We start from the raw sequence: 11,649 nt of genomic DNA, 5'->3' as shown, positions 1-11,649 counted from the left end.
TGTAAACCAACACCAGCCCCTGTGAGCCGCAAGGACAAAGACGCGCCTACAGTGGCCGCTGCCCCCAGAGACCCCAGCTCCACAGCCCTGCAGCCCACTCTGAGCACATGGAATGTAATTTGAAATTTATCTCCCAGTTTCCTGTTCGTCCCCTCATATGTCCACATGTCCAACACAGTTGCGGAATAACAACAACAGAACCACCTCCACTATGTTTGTCTTCCCTCCAGAGCTCAATTTGATTGAGGAAATCAAGCCGTCATAACTTTTGTGCGGCGTTGCGGTTTGCGTTTCCTCCCAAGGCGTCTTTTGACAGAGGACTGGTGGGGTGGTGGGCGGAGGGGAGCGCAATCTGGAGCTCCTGATGTGAGGGACTGATAGCTGAAATGGAGCAGCTATTGTGACTCCAGGATGCTGTGGGTGTGCTGGGCAGAGGCGAGCGTGAAGATGCAGTGCACGTGTGGGTCCTTTTACAACTGCTGACTCGTGTTTCTGCTCTATAACTGTATGGGTCTGTAAATGTACTGTAAATGAGTCGTGCTATTAATTGACCATATAAACAGTAACACCAACGGTTGCAGGGTTTCTTGGAGACTTTAGTATAATGATATAATAATACAATAGCTATAATATAACATTTGCTTACCACAACAACCAAACATAGCAGATACTGTCAAGAACACTCTATAGTAACCACAGAAGCATTTGAATCTATTGGCAATATCTATTGTAAATATGTCCAATCATTGTAAAGTTACATCATGTCTCAGCACCAAAAACGCATGTGGAAATGTGGGGATTGCCTCCCTTGGGTGTTGTCTTCAGTATCTCTGAATATGAATCTACAGCGGGGGACATGACACACTGACAGCCCAGGACATTGGTTGAATATGAAACACAGCACGCTCTCTCTCCATGACCGCGCTCCTCGGCGATGACAGAGACATCCGTTGCCATGGTGCAGCAAGTTGCTAAGGAGCCAGTATTTTCAGAGCAGCGGAGACAATGTGCTCTGTTTAAACTCCAGCCAGGAGTCTCGCTGGGTTCAGATGACCTTTCGCAGGAGTAAAACCTGATCTCGGTGTTCCTGTCCACTCGCACAAAGATTTAACAAGGATGGAGTCACATGTTTGTGTGGCACTTTGCTACCTGCTGACTCCATTAGTGATGGAAGGCAGAGTCTGGACGAAGCTCCCTCAGTACGGGAACCTATGCTGGTCCACGCTCAACATGCCGCACTGGTGTAACATGAACTGTCTGGTCCAGACCAAATCTAATTCTTGCTGTAATTAATGAGGAAAATCTGATTATTTTTTAAAATGTAATTATTTCTATCTGACTCTGTTGCCGCACAGAATATAAACGAGCAAAGGAAGTACATAAGCCGCGTTTCCTGTTTTTCCAACACGACAGCAGTTGTGATTTGTAATACATGATACAAAATTGGATGATCATCTCACTCTAAATCATTTATAAATGGTATCGTAATGTATTTCTGAATGCAGATGTTTTTAGACTTTGGTGATGAAAATTGTTGAATCTGTCAACATGTGTTATTTGCTAGAATAATATTTTTATATAGAGTGTTAACTGCTGTTAAGAAGTTGAAAATCTGTTTTTACACATATATTTGATGTTCAGGTTTTGATATTTTAAACTTCATTAATGTTTGCTTTAGCAGACTGTGGTTCCATCATGTCCTGTCCTTTTTAGTGGCTTGATATTGAATAATTTTGAAGTTATTTTTTCTTACTTAAAAAGACTGGAGCTTTATTTATTCTTACTATTTGTTTTAAAAAAAAATCTTTTTATTAAGAAGATATTCACTTAAAATAGCAGTATTGCTAACATAGGAAAGATCCTTTGACATACTGTAAGTTTTGGGCATCTTAACCACATGAATAACCTATTAGAGTAAAACAACTCCACAGTTCCTCTTTGTTGTTTTTAAGATCATGATTTAGATACACTGGCCACTTCCTGGATCTGATGGAGTAATTCAGCAAATCTAGAGTATGTCTGAGTTTGTTCTACCAAACATACACACAAGTAGGTTTTCATTCTGACTATGTAACGCTTCCCTTGAGGCAGGAAGGAAACGCACCAAGGGGTTCTGGGGACCCACGTGGGGTTTGCTGTTCCACAGGTCTCCAATTCGTGCAAAGTGAAGGAATGTATAGCCTGAGGAGGGAGGAGTGGCTGTGAGCACTCTCCCGCTGTCCGGCGGCACCTGTTTTTCAGCTTGGCTGTCAGCTAGAAAGATCGAGCGATGGGAGACAGGAGGGCACACACAGAGAGAGAGACACACACCATATTGTCACAACAAAAAGGCAGACATTATCTCTGACAGTAACTGATGGCTCGATACACTGCATATTTTTCCCATATGTCATCATCGAGGACCGCTGAACGACACAGATATGCTGTGAACGGTTGTAAAGCAGAACCCAAAGAGACACAAGTCAAAAACATAAATTCGACACTTTCACTTTCTTAAACCACTAGCAAAAAAGAACTTGAATCGAATCGGAATTCTTTCAGATTACTCCCTAGTCAGCGTTGATGGGGCACTAGACCACAGAGCTGCTGAAAGTGCTCCAGAAAGACAAATCTCTGGCCACTCTGTTGTCAGTCAATTTGCAGTAAAGCTCGTAATAACAGCTCATCTTTGCCGTCTTGTTTGCATGTTCAGATTGTTATGCTAGTGTGCTGGTACAACAGCCCTGCGCCATCATCTTTATTTGTTGCTGGAGCCGAAGACAGCCATCCACAGGCTAGGCATGTTTACCACTTCAGTTTTGGCCATGTTCATTGGATTCCATTTTATATGGAGCACTTATGAAACCAGCATTTTCTGACGCAGTATGCAGCGTGTCACGTAAAAAAATAACTTCTGAAAAATTAATGTGGTTCAGGTGATTCTCCTTAAGGTTTCATTCTTGGAATTCAATTTCATGTAAGTTTGCATATACATCATATTTCATATGACCACATAAGGTTCGCTCTCTCTCTATATATATAGATAGCAAGTATCATCAAGGGTGAAGGAGCAATGAACGGCTACAATTCTTCGTGTCCTATCCCAGACCTCAGGACTCTCTGTATGGATGTAACCACAGCGATTTCTACTTTTTGTGACCAGTTTCAGCTATTATTGTGTTTGAGGCAGCCTTGAGGGGTCATCAGTAATACAGAGAATCTGACGTGCTGACACCATCACAGTTCTGGCTGTTGAAAATGATTTATGAATCATTTTTCATCCATCAAAAACCCATAATGTTAATGGAGTGATTTTTTTACGTTTGTGATAGAAATACATGCACTCATAGTGGCGATTCACATCAAAGTGCCGGGTTTGAGTTTGCTAACATGGCCACCTTGCCGCAAAAGCACAGTTAAATATGATATGAATTTTGAATCCATCAATTGGAATTTGGAATGTAGCTTAGAACGTAATGACCCCGTTCCCTGTGTTCACCCATCGGTACCATGGAAGACTACCTCAGATCTCAGTCTGATCCCAGCTGTGTGACTATTTTCTATGTATTTCAATTGGTCAGACAAGGTCCATAAATATGTCCCTTGTGGGCAGAAGCAGTGTAGTCAATTCAGAAGAATCTGAATGTGATGGAGATACAATCCCTTATTGTTTTGTTGTTAGTATTTTCAGAACCTTCAACACACCAGGACCAGGTCTGTTAAACAGTTGAACCGCTGGTTGCTTATGCATCCATATCATCAATCCCATGCCTACAGAGCCAACAGATCTGTAGACAATGAACCAGGCCCTTCACTTCATTGTGGAGCGTCTGGACTCCCCAGGAACCTATGCCAGGTTCCTGTTTGTGGACTTCAGCTCTGCTTTCAACACAATTCTTCCAGCTCTGACAAGCTTCGCCAGCTCAACATGCCTGACTCCCTCTGCAGGTGGATCACGGACTTCCTGACCAGCCGGAGTCAGCGTGTGCGGCTGGGGACGACTGTCTCCGACACTTGGACCCTCAACATCGGGTCTCCTCAGGGCTGTGTTCTCTCTCCATGGCTCTTCTCCCTGAACACTAACTGCTGCACCTCCAGCCACCAGTCTGTGAAGTTGATCAAGTTTGCGGACGACACCACCGTCATCGGGCTCATCTCAGATGGGGAGGAGTCGGTTTACAGGAGGGAGGTGGAGCGGCTGGTGTCTTGGTGCAGCCACAACAACCTGGAGCTCAACGCCCAGAAGACAGTGGAGATGATCATAGATTTCAGGAGAATCACAGCTCCTTCGTCCCCTCTCATGTTGGCTGGTTCGTCCACTCCTTCTGCTCCCTGGGAACCACCATCATTTTATTTTATTTTATTTTATTTTATTGACAGCACTTTATTCCAAAGCACGTTTCTAGTTGGAGGGATCCCCACTGACCATTGCAATAAAGTTGATTCCTATTCTGATGATCCTTTGTTGAAGTTACACACACACCTGTCACTGTTGGTCCTTGCTACTAAATTAACTAAATGGCAAATAAAAGCAAAAACATGTTCTATTACATTCCTATATAAGTTGGAAGAAGACATTCCATTCCGCTAACACTGTTGATAGCTCTTAAAACAGAAACACACGCTGGTCCCCTTTAACATTTTGGCTAGGATGAAACATCCCGTATGAGCGTTGTGACTCATTTATTCAGCACTAATCTCATGATGGTTCACTACATGACTTTACACAAGTTCCTACAAGCCATCAGAAATTCCAAACTCCATTTTCTAAACTGGGATGAATTATTTAAAATGTCCTTCAAGGGCCTCCAGTCTAACAACAGTCTAAAAGCACTTTAGAGAAGGAGACAAATCCCAAACGTCCAAACAATAATAACAAACGACCTTTTTTTCTTAGCTTCTTGTTGCAAATAGGAATGTGAGATGAAGTTAATAATTCCTAGATAGACACATTCATATTGGGACTCACAGGGGTGCGTTGGCACGAGTGCTTAATTATTAAAAAGGGAGTTCTTATGAGCTGCATTCCACCCACTGCTGGGAGACATTCTTCCAAAAACGAAACAGGAGATAGTGTGCAGAGGAGTCGCAGGTGAAGACTGATAAGCCTGATATCTCACTCGGAGAGAGCAGCAGAAATGAAAATAGCAATATATTTATACTTAAACTGCATTCACTGTGGCTTAACTGGCGTGACACCAGCTTGACCTTTCACTCAAAACTCAATCTTTGTGGAGTTCACGCTGTTTCTACTGACAACTCCGCTGCATAGCAGTTCACTCAGGTCAAGTCCTCATCTCACAGGACACATTGCAGGGAACTTGATACTTAACGGCCTGGTTAGCTTTCAGTAATGTTTACCCAAGGTGCAGTAATATTGACCCAAAAAACCCAGAGCTGTAAACACGTTTTCTCAAATCGCAACATGTTTGGTGGAACACTTTACAAGTGTTTCTGAGATGTCAAGCACATAATCATATTTCCGTCGGCTTAACTGAATTTCCAGCAGACTTCTATTCCTCACCTTGAGCAGCTAAATATATTGGCCTGTAAAACTGAGGCAGGTTCCGTGAACAGGTTTAATGTGATCGTCCAGAATGATGACTCAATCTCCAAGGCTAGACGGACCAGAACACCCAATGCGTGGTCACGTCCATGTGACTTCCATACTGGCAATAATTTACAGCAGTTCTCGCTCTTGTGTGCTTACAGCGTGGACCGTTTTTGTTTGGAGCCATTAGTCATTCTTCAGTCCTTCAGTAACTCGCTGGTTTCTTTTGTTTACAGCGTAACGTTCAGGCGTCAACGTGTGTCTACATCCGGACAGAACCCAACAGGGATGCTGAGTATTGCCATGAAAGTCTGTAAATTAAGGATCGTCTTTTACTTTTTTGTCAGGTAAATTGGATAATCAGACTGTGTATTCTAAATTCATGAGTGTTCTCAAAATGCTTCAGTCAATGTCATCAAAAGTGTTTCAGATCAACCAGGCAGGCACAGGTACAATTGGTACCAATCAGTGCCCAATGCACTTTTGTACGTTGAGGTGTCTGTTTGACTCTGCTGCTGCCATTCAACTGTCTCTCGAGACAGAGCCCCAGGAGGAAGGGGGGGAGCCAGGCTCCTGCAGTCATGTGAAATAAACCCTCATTTCTGTCTGAGGCGCAGTGCACGAGAACTTCCACTGTATCCGCCTACTTTTTATCACCTTGGCCCCGCCCCATGCGGCAGCCACCTGGTCGCCTCAGCCAGTCTGCCTTGTTCATCTACCTGTTGTGATAACATCCACTTTTTGAGGCCGCTGTTTGCAGTTTGCAGATTTGCTATATCGTTATGTTAACGCCTTTACTTTATTCTGTTCTTCTGTCTTGGCAGATCATGACACCCGTCCAACCAATCCAACGTCAGTGCACCTGTCAGCATTTTTTAGGCTTCCTGGCTCCAGTCTGCAGCGTCAGATTCTCCATGCTCCGTGGTGTTCTCTTTGTCTTCATTTCTAATGTCTGGTTTGTGTCTCTTACAGGTTTTCACCGTGTCCCAACTTGGTGACGTCCTAGCTGCCCACTTTTTGCCTTGGGTCCTGTTCAGTTCAGGGTTCGAGACAAGATTGAGGTCTTCGGGAGTAGTAACATGTCATTACACATTACACTCCGTATCAGTAATCTGGATATTTCACCTTAGCACTTTTGTTTTCCACATCTCAATGACTTACAGTTAAAAGATATTTCAGCCGTTGCATGACTGAATTTGGAATCCATGATGTACGAGTATCAAGCTTGAAACTTAATGAAATCTTTTTCCTGTTTGTGTCGCAGGTCTCACGGACGGCTAGCGCAAGTCTGCTCTCGGCTGCATGACTATGTTACAAGGTATTTACCAATCCTCCTGGTGTCTTTATGAAATTGTCTGACTCATGTGATGACCATCTCATTATTAATCCCCTTCTTGCCTCTTCATTTTGGATTTGTGGTGGATACCTTTCATAATGAGACATATTTTCTCTCTTCAGTTAGTCCCGAAAGAAAAAGCAATTGAAATTCTTCTTGCTTCTGCCAGACATGGAGTACAAAGAATTTAAACAACACACACCTGAAGCTCAGTTATTTTGAGTTGTTGGATGTCTGCAATGGTGCATCACCTTCTTACTTTGTTGTGACTCACTTCCTGTCTACATGTTCCTACGTGTGAGAAACCACCTGACTCCCTCCTCTCTGCCGTGTGGATAAAAAGCTTTTGTTTCCTCTGACAAGTGGAGCAGAGAGATGCTTCAGACCTGCACATTATTCACTCGATTGAATGCTCCTCTCAGATCATTAAATGCCCATTCATTAGTGGGGGACACCGGCAGGGGACTCACCAGCAAGGCAAACAGAGAGGCCACTCTCAGGGGGCCCAGTCCCCAAATCTGCTGCCTGCATCACTGTGGGTGGTAATGGGGTCCAGTTAACAAGAGTGCCGAATGGTGTCACAGCGAAGAGCAGAAAGAGGAAGCTGAGATGTGAAAACTTCCACGCTGGAAAGTTTCTCTGCCGACACTGAGCGAGTCAAAAGAGTCTTTAGAACTGGTTGCAGGTGGTGGCGGGAGAACTAGCCACTTTAGGGCATCAAAGTAGTTTTACTTTATAAAATACTTTATGGTATTGTCGTGTGAAGAATTAAGTGGACACCAGGAACCTCCCTGCCAACAAAATATCACAAATCATGCCTCTGGTGGGACTTATGCCTCCTCTGGGGGGCGCTGAGATGCTCAGAAACTGCTTAGAACAGCGGCATTCAGTGGCATTTTCAAATCTCTACCAAGTGTTATGTACCAGTCCGAAAACATCAACTACAGGAACACGTTTGGTAGATTGGTCCAGTGTTTTGTTTTTTTTTCATTTTTTTAAAATCTAGTTCTGACTGGAGCTGGGCACCGAGCAGCAGCAGTGAGGCTCCATACAAGCGAATGAAGAAACCTTCAAAACATTGCAAATTGTTCTCACATGATATTGATACTGTAAGTCAGACCATCACAAACAAATCCAGACTAGTTCATGAAAATCCATTCACAACTTCTGAAATCAATCAAACAAACCAACGCTAGTAAAGACACGCCAACTTTTGAGATTCCAAAAGAATAATAGGTGTATTCATAACTCAAGCGTTTGAACTTTCCTGGTTGGATCTGAAATGACACACCATACTTAATATGAACTTTTTTTTTAATACTTAATCATCAATCAGATTTATCGCTACAGAAGTTTATTCCCCATTTCCTGAACAAGCTTTTGTGATTCTTATCACATCCCTGAGGACACAAGAACCAAATCCCACACAGGTGACAAGGAAATGGAAGGAAAAAGGGGGAATTTCGGCTGATGTTTCTCTTGATCCTGAAGAGGCTACTTGGCTTCCTTTGAAAGAGTGGTTTTGGAGTAGTCAATATTCTTTCATACTTTCTATTGTTTTCAGAAAATATTGTGTAGAAAATGATACGTGCATCAATGTTGGGCACAGTTTGCCCTGTTGTTTCTCCAAATTTCTCCCCTCTCAACAGTGACCTATTTTACCAAGGTGTAAGGGAGTGATTTATCAGTTTCATTTGCATGAGTATTCTAGATTTTGATATGGCAGAACCACGCATCTCAGCTGATATAGACTGCTTGTGAAATCCAAAGATAACCAGTATTGGATATGCATTTTTACACATTTCTTGGGTTTTTCCCGCAAACTTTTTATCATGGGGCAGAAGCTCAACAATAAATTGACCTGACAATTTTGTTTCCTTAACATTCCCAGCAGGCAACACACCATTGAAGATTCTAGACGCGTAAATTGGAAAGTTGCAACATCCAACATCGCAGCATTTAAACAAGCCCACCTGTAAATATGAAGCCTGATGTAGTAACTACTTAATACAAGCAGATGGTGACACCTGAAACATCAATCTTCATGCCTCAGTTTTGGATGAAAAAGATATTGATAACCATTGTCCCACCACCGGTTGTAGTGTCTCAGTAGGAGCCAAACAGAGCACATTGACTGACTGAGGACAAAATAGGAGAAAATACACGGGAAGATGCCCAGCCATCATTATTGTTGCTTGAGAGATGAGGAAGAGTATCACTATTGCTCAGATAAACATCTGTAAATGTTTTGTAATTCACTATGGCCACTGCCTGGTGATGTCATAGTATACACATTAGATGACTAATAATACTGTACTTCCATCCCAAACTTTATGTCACACACGTTTTTTTTGTTTTTTCTTTCAAAACTTTGAATTAAAATAGGTTAGATAAGTATGTTTCTCTATATATGTGCCTTTCAACTGCTTTGTTAATCTCAATATCGTTTTGTTTAATAGGTCAGGCTAATAATCCAATTCCTATGAGCACTGAGACTGAATTCCAGTAGATCTCAGTAAAGTCCTGCGTTTAAGCACCTTGTTGTTAAGAGTAATAATCAAAGTTTAGTACTGACCTTTTGCCTGTTTGCAGTCCCACTCTTGCATGACAGTACATCTGCTGTGATGTAAACTATGCTTTGTCATGACCTCCTTAACCACCTTCTGATATATTCATTCATATTAACCAAATTTGATGCAGTTTAACTTTCACTTTTATCTTTTACAGGTACATGTTATTTCATCTGGGCAGCTGCTTCAAAATGCCTGAGTGGGAATAAGACAGAGGCAGGATGGACCAAGCTCAGACTTGCCTGGGAAAAGACGACTCCTGACACAAGTTAACAAACCCACCTAATGACTAGGTGGTGCCTCAGACAAGAATTCTGTGATTTGGCTGCCAACTACAGATTTCCAGTCGCAGACAACAACTATTAGCACTTTCCTTTTAATAGGGGGTTACACCAGCCCGAACAATTGATGGTTTATATACAGCAATCCAACATCCATCCAAATGCCAAAGTGTCTTGTTTTTCATTGGCACTTTTTAAGGAGTAAAATGAAGCTTCTTTTCTTCAGTGTGGCTTCAGTGCGACTGAACAGAGGGGAACACCCTGCCTGCAGGTGCTGTCCAGACATTCGCCAGCTTCATTATGCAGTTCTCAGTGAGCCAAACAAACACTGAGAGGATCAGGGTGGGGCTTCCTGCGAGAGGCTTGGACGAGAAGTGGGTGACTGTAACCACGGTTACTTTAGAGATAGTCATAAAAAGAGATTGGGGTCGGAGGGTCAAGAGTACTCTGGGGATAGTGGGAGATTTTGGGAGAGTCATGGGAATGAACTTTGTCTGATTAAGTTTTTTGGGGGGAAATGCAGTAGTGCGGTAGTTAAGTGGCTAGTGCTGCAGTTACACATCAAGCAGGTCGTAGGTTCAATTTCAATTTCAAGTTACTGTTGGAGTGAATCTGCCCTCCTTATGCATGGCATAATGGCTGACTAAATGCTCCTTAGATGTGAGTGTGAGCATAAATTTTTGCTCTGCGAACCTATGTTCAGGGTATCCCCTGCCTCTCACTCCAGGTAGCTGGGATAGACTCTATAAGTTTGTCTGGCTGAAATGCCATCCAGAATGATAATGTGAGGATATACGTCTGCCATGACCAATGTGTCACGAATAAGCTTCTCATCTGGCTTCTGCTTGCTGAGAGTCACAGCCACGGTGTTAATAGTAACTAAAATCCCTGGCTTTCTAGGTTGTTTTGTTGTCTATAAAGCAATTTAACAGGGTTGCTTTAAACTTGACTAAGACTTGAAGATGTTTACCTAAAGCACAAAAGATCCAGGCCTATAAAACACTTACACTACGTCGCTTTGCATTCCTGTGGTTCCCTCTGAGAAAGTGACCTCAGAGAATAATGAGGATTGAGTGGCGGGTGGACAAAAAGGTACTAATCAAACAAGTCTTGCTTTTTCTTTTGATCACTCACAACAGCTGTTTCCATGCGGAGCTCTTACTCATCCACTCTTGGCAGAGTGGCGCGCCGCCTGTGGAAGAGACACATTCTTCTGAGTGAAGCCACTGTTGCCAGGAGGGAGACACTTGTGGAGATTCCTCCATGTTTTGTCCTCCATCTGCACCTGCTGAGTTGGAGGATATTGAGACCGAGTGAGGTTTCAGGGACTGAACCCATTTGCACCGGCTGATGTTTTAAACAAGAACAATCTGTTTTTGTGTGGTTGGCTTGGACCAGCGCTCGTCTTAACATGTGTGTCACTGACCTTCATTTCGTCGGGAGTCTTGTCTTTGTCGCAAAGCTAGTTTGTTAACACGTTCGAAATGATGAAAGCATGTCTCAAAGTTTCGTTGTTTTTACAGTGAAAAGATGCCGCAGTTTCTGATGCAATAGCTGATCTTCACTGAATCACAAGGTGGCCATAGAACACAAGCTACACTGTTTTACTACAGTAAAGTGCCATGTCTCACTCTGAGTGAAATGTAAAACATAAGGTACTGCCTTAACTATGGTGGATGTGCATCTGAATCATTCCCTTCTGTGCCTCTTTCTCATCCTGGGGTGAGGAAACTGAAAGTTATGTAGTGTGTGTTGCTTAAAATACAAAAATGAACTGTCAATTAACTGTGAATAAAATTCTACTTTAGATACAGATTTCAAGTCTCTGTTTTACCTTTTCTTCTCTTGACATGTTTACGCTGACTTACCACAGTAAAAGCTTAACCTTTTGACCTGACGTCTTCACGATACACTGAAGTGGTATGAATCTCA

Source organism: Synchiropus splendidus, chromosome 1 (assembly GCF_027744825.2).
Source record: "Synchiropus splendidus isolate RoL2022-P1 chromosome 1, RoL_Sspl_1.0, whole genome shotgun sequence".
NCBI lineage: Eukaryota > Metazoa > Chordata > Actinopteri > Syngnathiformes > Callionymidae > Synchiropus > Synchiropus splendidus.
This window is presented reverse-complemented; position numbering follows the sequence as displayed.